The 15088-nt window shown below is 39.1% G+C and overlaps 1 long non-coding RNA gene across 1 annotated transcript; it reads left to right on the top strand.

The window, feature by feature from the left end:
- Positions 1-317: 317 nt before the first annotated feature.
- LOC119075309 lies at positions 318-14244 on the top strand. Its single transcript, XR_005087367.1, has 3 exons — positions 318-458; positions 6972-6983; positions 14235-14244. It is a non-coding gene; the product is annotated as an uncharacterized LOC119075309 (long non-coding RNA).
- The last annotated feature ends 844 nt before the right edge of the window (positions 14245-15088 follow it).

The following is a 15088-nucleotide window of genomic DNA, read 5'->3' as shown; positions in this document are numbered from 1 at the left end:
AGTCACGTGCCTAACTACTAAATATGGGTATCGATGTAAAGCTGAGGTCCTCCACATTCATAATAAGTAATAATTTAATCAAATAATTGCATTAGTGAGGTCACAGCACTCATCAAAGTTCACAGAGGTTATATCGATTTTCAGAAATTTTCTGGAAGTCATATTTTCGGCCGTTTATCATCAAATTTTATGAAGTTAATATTTGCCCCAGGAGTACTTGACCTCAGCTTTCCAACGAACCCATACAAGCCCGTGTCCTCGCCACCTTACGAAAATGAAATCCGAACTACGAAACCCCATTTTTTCAACTTTTGGCCACTTACAACCAGCCAGGTATGGAAGATCAAAAATATCTGAGACTGGTTTGGGGCCTAGACACCAAGGTCTAACCAGGCATATATAAACAAGTCCCGGAATAAATAGAGCCGATTTCGGTCAGTCGAAATTCAAAAGAATCCGTCATAAGCAGAAATGCAATTTAAAGAAGACTAACAAATTGAGCGAAGCGAGTTTAGTTAAATTTAATTAAAAATTTACAAAAATTAACTTACCGAATCCATTTTTAGTTTTAACACTGACTGACCCGAAATCAACTACACTGTTGGCGATCTTGACGAGAAATGAAGTGCTAACGATATACCTTTCAGAAGACAAATTTATTTCTCCAAATGATAAAGGGAAAGGGAAACAACTACACCTGTACATATATGAGTGAGAGATAAAATAAGGATGTGTGTGTGTGTGTGTGATATCTGTTATTTGTCCATTATGTGAAGACAAGAAAAAAATGCTGCGAAAAAGTGACGAAGCAAGAATCGAGACGACGATTGCAATGCTAATGAGTTTATGTGGGCACAGTAAAGGGATTTAAAAAAAATTCCAAAATTTTGTCGACAAAGCAAAAAGAATGTGGTGTACGTGAGCGGAAAATGTACTGATTGCCTGTTATCGTTGTTCGATCGAAAAACTTGAATTCAAATGAAAATGCGAATGTAACGAATTTCGTGAGGCAAAACGCGGTTCGAAGAAATTCAGTCAAACGCATGTGCTGAATTCTCATTAATTAAGGTCAATCACACATTCTCACGATTTAATTGTTGATTTATCAGAGACAGAGTACGCAGCTCCTGGGATGCTTTCACCACCTGGTTCAAAAACGCTCCTTCTTGTTCCTAATTACATAACATATATTTCATGCCTTCAGGCCCTCAGCATGAACAGCTGTATACGCATCTGTTGTGGACGGTTTATGTTAGACACTTTCGCTTGTCGCCCTCGCTTCGTTCGGGCTACAACTCACGAAATTGCGTAAAATATACCGTCCACAACAGAAACGTAAATAAATATTTATTGCATTTGGTATAAGCGACCGAAAAGAAAAAATTGAACTTATAACCATGCACGGTGTTCAAAGTAACCGTGCCTTCGAACAGCGATGCGAATGTGACAGATGCGAAATTTTTCTTTTGTCCTATTGTCGCGTGGTTGTGTGTAGGCACAGTGTAGGCAAAATATTCACCACAGCAACACTAAATACCAAATGTTTCTGTTAATATGGCAGAAAGAGTTTGTTGTCGAAATTTCGCGGTTTCACGATTTTGGCGGTCATTTGCTGTTTGTTTCTTTATATCATGAAATCTTACACGTATCTGTCATTCTTTGCGTAGTGAAGAAGCTTTTCTTCAAAGGAGCATTCCCTTGCAGGATGTCTTTCGGTTTCGGAACAACAGGGTTTTCATTTTCTTTCCAGTTTTTCTTTGGCATTTGTTAACTGGACATTCTCACTTGTTAAAGATACAATTCTTTCCATGACAATGTCATCAATGGTCAGGTGTGATGAATGAGTAATTTTCTTTTATTTTTGTTTTAATTTTTGCCTGATGAAGAGCTCAACAAAGGTTAGAAATGTCGTAAAGGAAGCCCCTTTGTTTATTTATTTTACGCCGCGATTAGTCCAAGGAAAAAGCGCCAACGTTATCGACAAACGGCGAAGAAACAACCACCAACGTTCTTTCCGTGACGTCGCTGATTTTGCAGTCGGCTCTGATTAGTCGCTCCGTGTGGTTCCCCTTGAGAACGTTCTTTTTGGAGCCACTAGTTGTTTCAGGCTCTAGCAGTCGTTTCATCTCTGTGATATGTAGTATGACTCTGTGGTTTAGTGTGTTTTTTCACCGATCTGTGTGTTGTGGTAGTTCTGTTTGTATAGGGTAGTATCGTTGTGCACGTTCAGTTCTCTCTCTGGTGATGGTTTGGTGAAATAATTTCCTCCAGGTTTTTTGTCGCTTCCTTCCTGGAGGACGTCCACTTTTAGCTAAAAACGAATTTTCTTAATTCGAAAAATATTCTTAATTCCGTTTGTCCATCTCTCTGACGGTCTACCTATAGCTCGTCTTTTATATGGTCGCCAGTTCATGATCTTTTTGGTCCAACGTTCGTATGTCCTTCTTGCAATATGTCCCGCCCAGCTCCATTTCAGAGATGCTATTCTTTCCATGACATCAACGACCCTGGTTTGTTGTCGAATCCATTGATTCGTCATTCTGTCTCTGAGTGTTATTCCAAGCATACTCCGTTCCATGGCTCTTTGTGTCACTCTCAATTTATCTTCGGATGCTTTCGTTAAAGTTAACGTTTCCGCTCCATAAGTGAGCACTGGAAGGACACAAGTGTCGAAAACTTTGCGTTTCAGACTATTATTCATTTTGCTTTTGAAAATTAGTCTGAGTTTTCCGAACGCTGCCCATGCAAGACCAATCCTACGTCTTATTTCTGCAGTCTGGTTGTCCAGACCTAACTTCAGTTTATGTCCTAGATATACATAGCTGTCGACCCGTTCAATGACAGTGTCAACAATTTTGATCTGTCTATCGTCCCCGATGTTGGTCATGACTTTTGTTTTCGATAAGTTCATCTTGAGGAACTTTGCTTGCCTCTTCACTTAACTGTTGTAGCATAAGCTGAGCCTGACCTAGATTCGCTGCTTTGCTAAAAGTTTCTAAATGTTGTAGGAATATTGGCCTTTGGCAGACCTTCATAAAGAGTATAATCATCGGTAAGGGCCGCAACCCGTTCTGGACTCAAAATATGTTAAATGTTTGGACATTTGGACACAGTTTTGGCGATATCACTCTTAACTGACTGTCACACTCGAATTCTTTAAGAAGTTGAATCATTGATGAAATAATTTCTTGTCGAAACTGAGAGAAATCTTCACTGAAATTTTCTTTGGAAAGCACATCTAGTCCTTTCATTAGAGTTATTTTTATGTTTATGAAAATGTGTAATTACACATTTTTGGTGCAAACACAAAAATGTGTAAGATTACACACTTTTTGAAAGTTTTTACACACAATGTGTATATTACACGCTTAAAAAAGCCCGTGGGACGTAGGCCTCCCCAATTCTTTTCCATTCCGAACGATTAGTTGCCACTTGTTGCCAATTTGCGCCTGCAATTCTCTTTTTACCATTACTCCATCTCTCTGGTGGTCTACCTCTAGGTCGTGTTTTAGGTGGTCTCCAGTTCATGATCTTTTTGGTCCAACGTTCGTCCGTCCTTCTTGCAATATGTCCCGCCCAGCTCCACTTTAAAGATGCTATTCTTTCCATAATTGTTTTGGGTTTTATTCTTTCCATGACATCAACGACTTTTGTTTGTTGTCGAATCCATTGATTTGTCATTCTATCTCTGAGCGTAATTCCAAGCATACTTCGTTCCATAGCTCTTTGTGCCACTCTTAATTTATTTTCGGTGGCTTTTGTTAACGTTAACGTTTCCGCTCCATATGTGAGCACAGGAAGGACACACGTATCGAACACTTTACGTTTCAGACTATTGTTCATTTTGCTTTTGAAAATTAGCCTGAGTTTTCCGAACGCTGCCCATGCAAGACCAATTCTACGTTTTATTTCTGCAGTTTGGTTGTCTAGACCCAACTTCAATTTGTGACCTAGGTACACATAACTGTCGACTCGTTCAATGACAGTATCACCGATTTTAATGTCTCTGTCGTCGTCAATGTTTGTCATGATTTTCGTTTTCGACAAATTCATCTTGAGGCCGACTTTGATTAACATAATTTGCGCCAGATCTTTATCAGTGCTTTTATGAAGTTTTATACACGACGTAGCGTTTTTATAGACGTATCGAATTGTGTTGGAGTATCTTGAGTCTACTCTGCACTCGTCTAATGAGTCCAATATCGACCATGTTTCCACTGAATCAAAAGCTTTTTCAAAGTCTATGAATATCAAGACCACAGCAATCTTGTGTTCATTGCATTTCTCAATTAGCGTTCTCATCACATGTAAGTGGTCGTTTGTGCTGAATCCTGATCTAAATGCAGCTTGTTCAACAGGTTGGTAGAAGTCGAGCTTCTTGGTGTTCCTCTTCGTAACTATTTTCATGAACAACTTGTAGAGTGTTGATAAGAGACTTATGGGTCGATAGTTTTCCAACTTTGTTATGTCTCCTTTTTTATGCAGCAATGTTATCACTGCATTTTCCCATGCTTCTGGTACTTCTTCCCATTGAAGACATTGATTAAACAAAGTCGTTATTGCACCCAATAATGAGTCGCCACCTAGTTTAATGGCTTCCACTGGAACACCATCTTCACCGGGAGACTTTTTGTTCTTCATTTCGGCTACTGCAGCCTGTACTTCATCAATAGTTATGTCAGGCATATCTTCCGATCCTACATTTCTTATTATTGGTCTATCTTTGTTGGTATACGTCGGATCTGGTCGAACTGATGAGAATAAATCTTCGTAAAATAATATCGCATTTCGATCCGTTTGAATTGTTCCTGTTTTGTCTCGTAATTTGAAGATTTCTTTCTTTGCGTTCGTCATTTTTGACCGTAGGACCTTCATGTTGCAATTAGCTTCAATTGTGTTTTGAGCCAATTGGACATTATATTTTCTTTCATCTGATCTCCTTGCTTTGTTGATAATTTTTGTCAAGTCCTGGTATTCTACCGAATCTCTTTTTCCGTCTTTTATCAACTGTACTCGGCTTGCGATCAGATCAAGAGTTTCTCTACTGATTTTCGACTCTTTCATTTGGACGGATTTGCATTTGGATTTCATGAAACCCATTATTGTATCGACGATTTTGGTATTCAATTCGTCCAATGTTTCACATTGATTGTTGACGTTATCTAATTCGGCAGTCATTTTCGTAGCAAATTCTTCATTTTGTGTGTAAAGCCGTTGTACGTCAATCCTTCCACTTTTTTCAACTAGTTGTGATCTTTGAAATCTGGTATTTAACGTGACTCTTGCACGAACCATACGGTGATCACTACCTGTTTAGGACCGTAACGTTCTTAACGGTTGACTTACAGCCAGTTATGATGTAATCGATCTCATTTTTCGTTACACCATCTGGACTAGCCCAAGTCCATTTCCGTTGAGGCTTTCCTGCAAAAAATGAATTCATTGCGTACAAATTGTGTCGCTGTAGGAAGTTGAGTAAAATGTTTCCACGCTCATTTCTTCGGTCGTTGCTAAAACTACCAATAGAAACTTCGGAGTCTTCTTCTCGTTTTCCCAGCTTCGCATTGAAATCACCGATTAGATATTGGTAATGTGATGGGTTTTCGTTCAGAGCTTTCTCGACATCTTCATAGAATCTTTCTACTTCTTCGTCATCATGGGTGGACGTTTATGTATGAACAATCCGACACCGTGCATCAGCATCTGACTGTCACTTCCTCGATAGAAGAATGTATGCCCTGATTCAGGCATTCCTCTCCAGGCTTTCTCACTTCGCTCACTCCCACAACATCCCATTTTATCTTTTCTAGCTCTTCTTCCATTTCTTGCATTTTTTGGCTTGACGACAATGTTCTGGCATTATATGTGGCAATGTATAATTCGTTATGGCTTCGTTTGAAGGTTTTTAGCATTAAAACACCACGCTTGCTACTGCGGGTTGGTGAGTATGAAAGCTTTACTTTGCTCGCCCCCGGTAATCCTCGAGCTCTGACCCGCACATTTCTGCACGTTCCGGGACCACCGTGCCTATCAAAGTGCACAGTGCCCGACGGGGTAGTGTTACTCTTTTTGAACATTCTTTTCCATAAAGCTTTGCCCATTCTTTTGAACCTATCTGAGCAAAAGGTTATTCGTCCTTTAAAAGCTTAACCTAGTAGCTAATAAGAATTCTGGGATCGTTCTATCCTTTGGCTTCCTGATCGTGTTGTTCCACCTCAACGTTGGTCCCTTAACCCCAATTCTTTCGGCTTCCAGCTCACGATTCATTCAACCTTAAGATTGATCTATCTAATCCTATCTTATTTACTGCTACGTCCTCGTTAAACTTCATTCCCTCCACTCTTTTTCAAACTGGCTTGGGACAGTCTTTGGCGGTGTTCAATTACCTTCCATAAAAAACTAAATCTGGCAAAATCGGATGAGATTTACTCGATTTATGTGGAAAAAACACTTAGGGCCGAGTAACGACCTTTGAGCCCTCCCAACAAGCTCGCGTTGCATCCTACACAAAAACAATGTTCAGCAACTTTGTTCTACTCGTCAATACCTTTCATTTGATATATCACAAGCAGCTATTACGTGCGTATTTCGGTAGATATCGTCGAAAGACTGAAAAACACCTATAGGGCCCTAGCTCTGGAAGGGCCGACCCTACCATGCCCATTTTCGAACTTGACCTTACTTTTGTCGATACCAATCGGGGAAAAAAAGAATTTTGAAAAAAGGTTGTGATTTGCTCAAGCTAGAGGGGTCACGGACGGACGGACGGACGGACGGACATTTTTTTTATTGCGGATTCGTCATCTATGAACATAACCAAAAGCTTTGCCCTTACTGTCTGCTTCCAATTCGACGTGTTACAAACGGCATATTAATCTTATAAGCCCCCAGTACTTCGTACGGGGCTAAAAACCTGAATGTTATTTACAACCGATCACAAATAGTTACTTTCGACTATATTTATTCCAGAGGTCCAACATTATGTCGCTCGCTTTGATATGAGTTTTTTTTTACAGAATTTTGTCCTTATTTTTTACGAAAGGAATGTCCTTATGTCCTTAACCGATTCTGTGAGACCCCTGTTATTCCAACCCGATAGCAATTTGTACCAGAAATGAAGACGGTATGGTTTAACCCAGAAATAGGCTTATCGATGGAATAATTATATCGCCAAATCGTGAAATAAACTAGTTTTTTTTGGCGTCCACAACCGTTCACAACTAAATTCAAGAAGGCAGCATAGCTGCCTCAACCATCACTCTAGGTTTCATTTAGGAATCACGATTGTTACATTTGTAACTTTGTGGCCAAATCTACGGTAGACCCTCCTCTATAGAAACTGAATATTTTGTAAGAAAGGGAAAATTCTTCAAGGTCATTTAATTGGACTAATTAAAGTCTTCGCTACATTTGGAAAAAGGGCAAATCCGGTGAGGGCGAGCTATTTTAGCGTTCCCGCTGCATTTTGTTAAAAGTCAAATCTTGTGAGGGCCTTCTCTTAGAGCAGAGCCTTCGAAATATTTCGTAAAAGGGCAGATCCGGTGACGTTGAACATTTTTAGCGTTCCCATTACATTTCGTTTAAGAGCAAATCCAATGAGGTCGAGCTATTACCGTTTCCGCTTCATTTTGTAAGAGGAAAGTCCGGTGAGGTCGATCTATAAGCGTTCCCGCTACATTTTGTAAAAGGGCAAATCGGGTGAGGTCAAGCTATTAGCGTTCTCGCTTCATTTCATGAAAGGGTGAGGTCGAGCTATAAGCGTTTTCATTACATTTTGTTTAAGAACAAATCCAATGAGAGCGAGCTTTTTTAGCGTTCCCGCTACATTTCGTAAAAGGGCAAATCCGGTAAGGTTGATTTATCAGAGGCTTCGCTACATTTCGTAAACGGGAAAAACCGGTGAGGTCGAGCTATTTTAGCGTTTCCGCTACATTTCGTAAAAGGACAAAATCTATGAGATCGATCTATTAGCATCTTTACTACAATGTGTAAAAGAGCAAATCCGTCTATAATTTGGTTTTGTAAATTTTAATTTTATATAACAAAAATTACACAGACTAATTATTAGACGATGCGAGAGAAAAAAAATTAACACCTAAGTTACCGACACCGTTCCGGCGCCCGGCTCGCATTGCGGCCCTCCGCTTCGCTCCGGGGCAATGGGCCGGGTCGCTCGGCGTGTTAAAACACTTTTTGTGTGCAATGAATTACACAAACTAATTATTAGACGATGCGAGAGAAAAAAAATTAACACCTAAGTTACCGACACCGTTCCGGCGCCCGGCTCGCATTGCGGCCCTCCGCTTCGCTCCGGGGCAATGGGCCGGGTCGCTCGGCGTGTTAAAACGCTTTTTATGTACAATGAAAATTGGTATTAATTTCGTAAAAAGATGAGTTCTGTAGGGACGAACTAAACTCCTTTACGTTACTTACGTTAATTCATAATATTTTGTTTGTTGGTTACTTACCTTTTATGATAAAATTTCGTTTCAGTTTTAATAACACAGAATTTAAGAATATTTAACGTTCACTTAACACTTCAAATATTACTTTGAAAGAAGAACATTAACTATACTTCGTCCGTTAGTAATCTATACACGACGGAACATAATTCTTAAATGATCTGAAATACGCAAATAGATATGATGGTTCACCCGATTTATTGTTTCAAAATAACAATAACAGCAAAAACAAAACATTGCATGGAAAGTTGATATTGCAGTTTTTGTTGTTCGCTGAGGTGAACATTCTTTCACGCGCTTTTAATTTCAAATAATTTTTTTCGGGTTGAAAGCGTGAAGAAATTACAAAATAGTAAAATTAAAATACCGAAAATTAAATTGATAATACCGACTCAGAAATCAGTACAGCATCTTATTATTTATTTATACCGTAAACGTATACGAAGAATACCGACCAAAATTACCGAAGAAATAATAAAAATTAACGACGCACAATCTGCAAGTAACGACTATTAAAAACAACGACTGACCATTTAATTAAAAAACTGACCAAAAAAAGAAATTACCGACCGGAACAGATCGACAGAAATAATAAATTACCGACGGACAAGTGATCGACTATTAAATTAGGTTAACGACAATAAATTCAAAGTTACCGAAACGTAAATCGAAAGTACCGGAAACATACCATCGACGGAAAATACGAAACTACCGACTGAGAATTTTATTAACCGGTCGATCAAACACATTAAACGGTCGATCGAAGAGATTTTTGGCCGGTAGTTTTACCATTTTAGTCGATCTTTCGTTTTATTGGTCGGTAATTTTCAATTTTTTGTCGATCTACTTCTGTCGGTAAATTTGATTTTATTTTCGGTGAAATTGAATAAATGGATGGTATTTAATAATTTCAGTCGATCAATTCAATTTTTGGTTCGATACTTTCGTTTTATTGTACTCGGCCAATATAATGTTCCTTCTCTTTTTACCATTACTCCATCTCTCTGGTGGTCTACCTCTAGGTCGTGTTTTAGGTGGTCTCCAGTTCATGATCTTTTTGGTCCAACGTTCGTCCGTCCTTCTTGCAATATGTCCCGCCCAGCTCCACTTTAAAGATGCTATTCTTTCCATAATTGTTTTGGGTTTTATTCTTTCCATGACATCAACGACTTTTGTTTGTTGTCGAATCCATTGATTTGTCATTCTATCTCTGAGCGTAATTCCAAGCATACTTCGTTCCATAGCTCTTTGTGCCACTCTTAATTTATTTTCGGTAGCTTTTGTTAACGTTAACGTTTCCGCTCCATATGTGAGCACAGGAAGGACACACGTATCGAACACTTTACGTTTCAGACTATTGTTCATTTTGCTTTTGAAAATTAGCCTGAGTTTTCCGAACGCTGCCCATGCAAGACCAATTCTACGTTTTATTTCTGCATTTTGGTTGTCTAGACCCAACTTCAATTTGTGACCTAGGTACACATAACTGTCGACTCGTTCAATGACAGTATCACCGATTTTAATGTCTCTGTCGTCGTCAATGTTTGTCATGATTTTCGTTTTCGACAAATTCATCTTGAGGCCGACTTTGATTAACATAATTTGCGCCAGATCTTTATCAGTGCTTTTATGAAGTTTTATACACGACGTAGCGTTTTTATAGACGTATCGAATTGTGTTGGAGTATCTTGAGTCTACTCTGCACTCGTCTAATGAGTCCAATATTGACCATGTTTCCACTGAATCAAAAGCTTTTTCAAAGTCTATGAATATCAAGACCACAGCAATCTTGTGTTCATTGCATTTCTCAATTAGCGTTCTCATCACATGTAAGTGGTCGTTTGTGCTGAATCCTGATCTAAATGCAGCTTGTTCAACAGGTTGGTAGAAGTCGAGCTTCTTGGTGTTCCTCTTCGTAACTATTTTCATGAACAACTTGTAGAGTGTTGATAAGAGACTTATGGGTCGATAGTTTTCCAACTTTGTTATGTCTCCTTTTTTATGCAGCAATGTTATCACTGCATTTTCCCATGCTTCTGGTACTTCTTCCCATTGAAGACATTGATTAAACAAAGTCGTTATTGCACCCAATAATGAGTCGCCACCTAGTTTAATGGCTTCCACTGGAACACCATCTTCACCGGGAGACTTTTTGTTCTTCATTTCGGCTACTGCAGCCTGTACTTCATCAATAGTTATGTCAGGCATATCTTCCGATCCTACATTTCTTATTATTGGTCTATCTTTGTTGGTATACGTCGGATCTGGTCGAACTGATGAGAATAAATCTTCGTAAAATAATATCGCATTTCGATCCGTTTGAATTGTTCCTGTTTTGTCTCGTAATTTGAAGATTTCTTTCTTTGCGTTCGTCATTTTTGACCGTAGGACCTTCATGTTGCAATTAGCTTCAATTGTGTTTTGAGCCAATTGGACATTATATTTTCTTTCATCTGATCTCCTTGCTTTGTTGATAATTTTTGTCAAGTCCTGGTATTCTACCGAATCTCTTTTTCCGTCTTTTATCAACTGTACTCGGCTTGCGATCAGATCAAGAGTTTCTCTACTGATTTTCGACTCTTTCATTTGGACGGATTTGCATTTGGATTTCATGAAACCCATTATTGTATCGACGATTTTGGTATTCAATTCGTCCAATGTTTCACATTGATTGTTGACGTTATCTAATTCGGCAGTCATTTTCGTAGCAAATTCTTCATTTTGTGTGTAAAGCCGTTGTACGTCAATCCTTTCACTTTTTTGAACTAGTTGTGATCTTTGAAATCTGGTATTTAACGTGACTCTTGCACGAACCATACGGTGATCACTACCTGTTTAGGACCGTAACGTTCTTAACGGTTGACTTACAGCCAGTTCTGATGTAATCGATCTCATTTTTCGTTACACCATCTGCACTAGCCCAAGTCCATTTCCATTGAGGCTTTCCTGCAAAAAATGAATTCATTGCGTACAAATTGTGTCGCTGTAGGAAGTTGAGTAAAATGTTTCCACGCTCATTTCTTCGGTCGTTGCTAAAACTACCAATAGAAACTTCGGAGTCTTCTTCTCGTTTTCCCAGCTTCGCATTGAAATCACCGATTAGATATTGGTAATGTGATGGGTTTTCGTTCAGAGCTTTCTCGACATCTTCATAGAATCTTTCTACTTCTTCGTCATCATGGGTGGACGTTTATGTATGAACAATCCGACACCGTGCATCAGCATCTGACTGTCACTTCCTCGATAGAAGAATGTATGCCCTGATTCAGGCATTCCTCTCCAGGTTTTCTCACTTCGCTCACTCCCACAACATTCCATTTTGTCTTTTCTAGCTCTTCTTCCATTTCTTGCATTTTTTGTCTTGACGACAATGTTCTGGCATTATATGTGGCAATGTATAATTCGTTGTGGCTTCGTTTGATGGTTTTTAGCATTAAAACACCACGCTTGCTACTGCGGGTTGGTGAGTATGAAAGCTTTACTTTGCTCGCCCCCGGTAATCCCCGAGCTCTGACCCGCACTTTTCTGCACGTTCCGGGACCACAGTGCCTATCAAAGTGCACAGTGCCCGACGGGGTAGTGTTACTCTTTTTGAACATTCTTTTCCATAAAGTTTTGCCCATTCTTTTGAACCTATCTGAGCAAAAGGTTATTGGCGTCTTTTAAAGGACGTCCTTCAAAAGCTTAACCTAGTAGCTAATAAGAATTCTGGGATCGTTCTATCCTTGGGCTTCCTGATCGTGTTGTTTCGCCTCAACGTTGGTCCCTCAACCCCAATTCTTTCGGCTTCCAGCTCACGATTCATTCAGCCTTAAGATTGATCTATCTAATCCTATCTATAATATAGCGGTATACCGCTGTTTAAATAGGAATTTATGAAAGTTGACTTGGTACGGGGCTGTCGATATTGCCTCCGGCAATTTATTTGTACATGATAACAAGGCAAAGAGTGGATAATGTAAGTGATTTTAAAGTGCGAATAGCTTTTCAGTAGAGAAGAGTATGAAGTAAGAGAAATAAAGAGTTTCACATTAAAGGCTTTTGATACGAATAGGTGTTTCGTACGGGTCGGCATTAGCTATGTTTTTGTTATTTTTTTTTTCTAGAATTTTTTGCGAGTCGAAGCTGTAAGCGTCACCTGCACCGATACCAGTTCTTTTGTAAGTGGATAACAGGACTTGCGTCACACCTCCACTGTAAGTGGTTTTGGGCGATAGAAGAAACCGCAAATGCCATCGACCAATAAAGAACCAGTCAAATTGAAAGTATAACAGAAAAAATGGTAATCAGAACGTTTGTCATAGTGTTCAACTGGTGTTAACAGACACTTTTCGACATTTTCTGGTGTCAAGGGAATTGTTACACAATTTTGTGTGCATTAAACACCTTTGCTACAATTAAATTACGTCAGACACTTGTTTAAATTGGTGACGTCGCCACTCGAAGAGAAAAAAGTCAATTTTGCTCAGTTTTATTTATTGAATCTTTTACAATTCCTAAATCCTAATTCTTACAAACTAGACAATCAGGCCACAATTCTTAAGAATTTCTTTTTTCTTTGCTAAAAACAATTTTTGCTTGAGATTTTAAACATTTCTTTGAAATAAAATTTCTTCTTAATTTGAGTGCTTCATTCAACTTTGGCCTTTTAAAGGGTACACTGAATTGAGCCAATCCAACCGAATAAAATGGTAAATTGTAGATTATCACGCACCAACAACATCAGCCGGAATAATGGGAGATTAGACTTTTACAAGGGCATTCAAACGGTGATAGACGTCAATACGGAGCAAAATACTTTTTCGAATACTCTCAATGTCGCGCAGTTCTTTCAATGTACTGAAATTAGGAGGAATTAATTCCAGCTTCGGCCGGAACCAGTCGCTATTTACAATCTTCTCAATTTCGAAGTAAGTTTCTGTTTTTAACGCGCTACCTCCGTACAAACTCAAGCGACCTAATTTTGGCATTGACTTGACTACATGAAGGATATTTTCGTCCTTGTTTTCACTGTGTGCATACACAAATTGATACAGTTGCGGAAACATTGACGGAAGCGATCGAAAGAATCTCTCATCAACTGTATTTTGACAACGATTGAGCCGCAAACTAGTCAGACCTTTAGAAGAAGTATGTTGCCGTTGCCTGTATGTTCATCAACTCAAGGCGTGCCTTTGACATGACACTGCTGATCCTACTAGCAACGAATCGGCCTTTCAGATGACTTGCGTACTTGCGTAATTGACGTACGGCCACTAGGATCGGAATTAGAATCATCTACATAGCTGTCTTTTGTTAGTGAATGTCCTTGGTTAAATGGTACTTTATGCGGTTCTGTGCTACGCACCTGAATTGTTCGATGATCACCAGAATTTAATGCAGAGAGATGGCGTTCTCTTACATGAGTGGCTTAATCGAAACAAGCTGACAACGAACACCGGAAAGACCGTTTGACCGTTCGCAAAATTTACCGGACTTGAATATTGTGGTTGACGGAGTCCAAATCGAACGAGTCAAATAATACAAGTCGTATTGGGTCGGACGAAAACCTTTTTTAGTGATTTATTTAATTATATTGATTATATTAATCTCTGAACTCGATCGTATTGTTCTTTCACCAATCTTCAACAGGTCTGTTTTTGGCCTTCTAATTGAGTGATGTCAAAGTCAGCTTCGGTGCTAGACAGTGCGTTGGTAAAATACAACAAAAAATCGTTTAAAATCGTTTTCAGCCGCGCCCGCGTCACAAACAAATCCACTTTCTATTGAAAGCTGACACTTTTGTGGTCATATATTTATTGAAAAGAATTTTTGTAAAAACGTATAGAGGGATTCTTTTGAATTTCGACTGACCGAAATCGGCACTATTTATTCCGGGACTTTTTTATATGCCTAGTTAGGCCTTGGTAACTAGGCCCCAAAACCAGTCTCAGATATTTTTGATCATCCATACCTCGCTGGTTGTAAGTGGCCAAAAGTCGAAAAATGAGGTTTCGTAATCAGGATTTCAGTTCCGTATGGTGGTAAGGACAGGGTCGTGTATGGGTTCGTTGGAAAGCTGAGGTCAAGTAATCCTGGGGCAAATATTAACTTCAAAAAATTTGATGATTATCGGCCGAAAATATGACTTCCGAAAAATTTCACAGAATCTAGTGAATCTCTGTGAACTTTGTAGAGAGCTGTGACCTCACTTATGCAATTATTTGATTAAATTATGACTTATTATGAATGTTTAGGACCTCAGCTTCACAGCGCATATTTAATAGTTTGGCAGAGCGAAACACACAGTTTTCATCTGTGACGTAGTCACGTGCCTAACTACTAAATATGGGTATCGATGTAAAGCTGAGGTCCTCCACATTCATAATAAGTAATAATTTAATCAAATAATTGCATTAGTGAGGTCACAGCACTCATCAAAGTTCACAGAGGTTATATCGATTTTCAGAAATTTTCTGGAAGTCATATTTTCGGCCGTTTATCATCAAATTTTATGAAGTTAATATTTGCCCCAGGAGTACTTGACCTCAGCTTTCCAACGAACCCATACAAGCCCGTGTCCTCGCCACCTTACGAAAATGAAATCCGAACTACGATACCCCATTTTTCAACTTTTGGCCACTTAC

Source organism: Bradysia coprophila, unplaced genomic scaffold (assembly GCF_014529535.1).
Source record: "Bradysia coprophila strain Holo2 unplaced genomic scaffold, BU_Bcop_v1 contig_198, whole genome shotgun sequence".
Classification (NCBI taxonomy): Eukaryota; Metazoa; Arthropoda; class Insecta; order Diptera; family Sciaridae; genus Bradysia; species Bradysia coprophila.
Note: the sequence above shows the minus strand (reverse complement) of the source record. Positions and strands in the feature narration are given on the sequence as shown.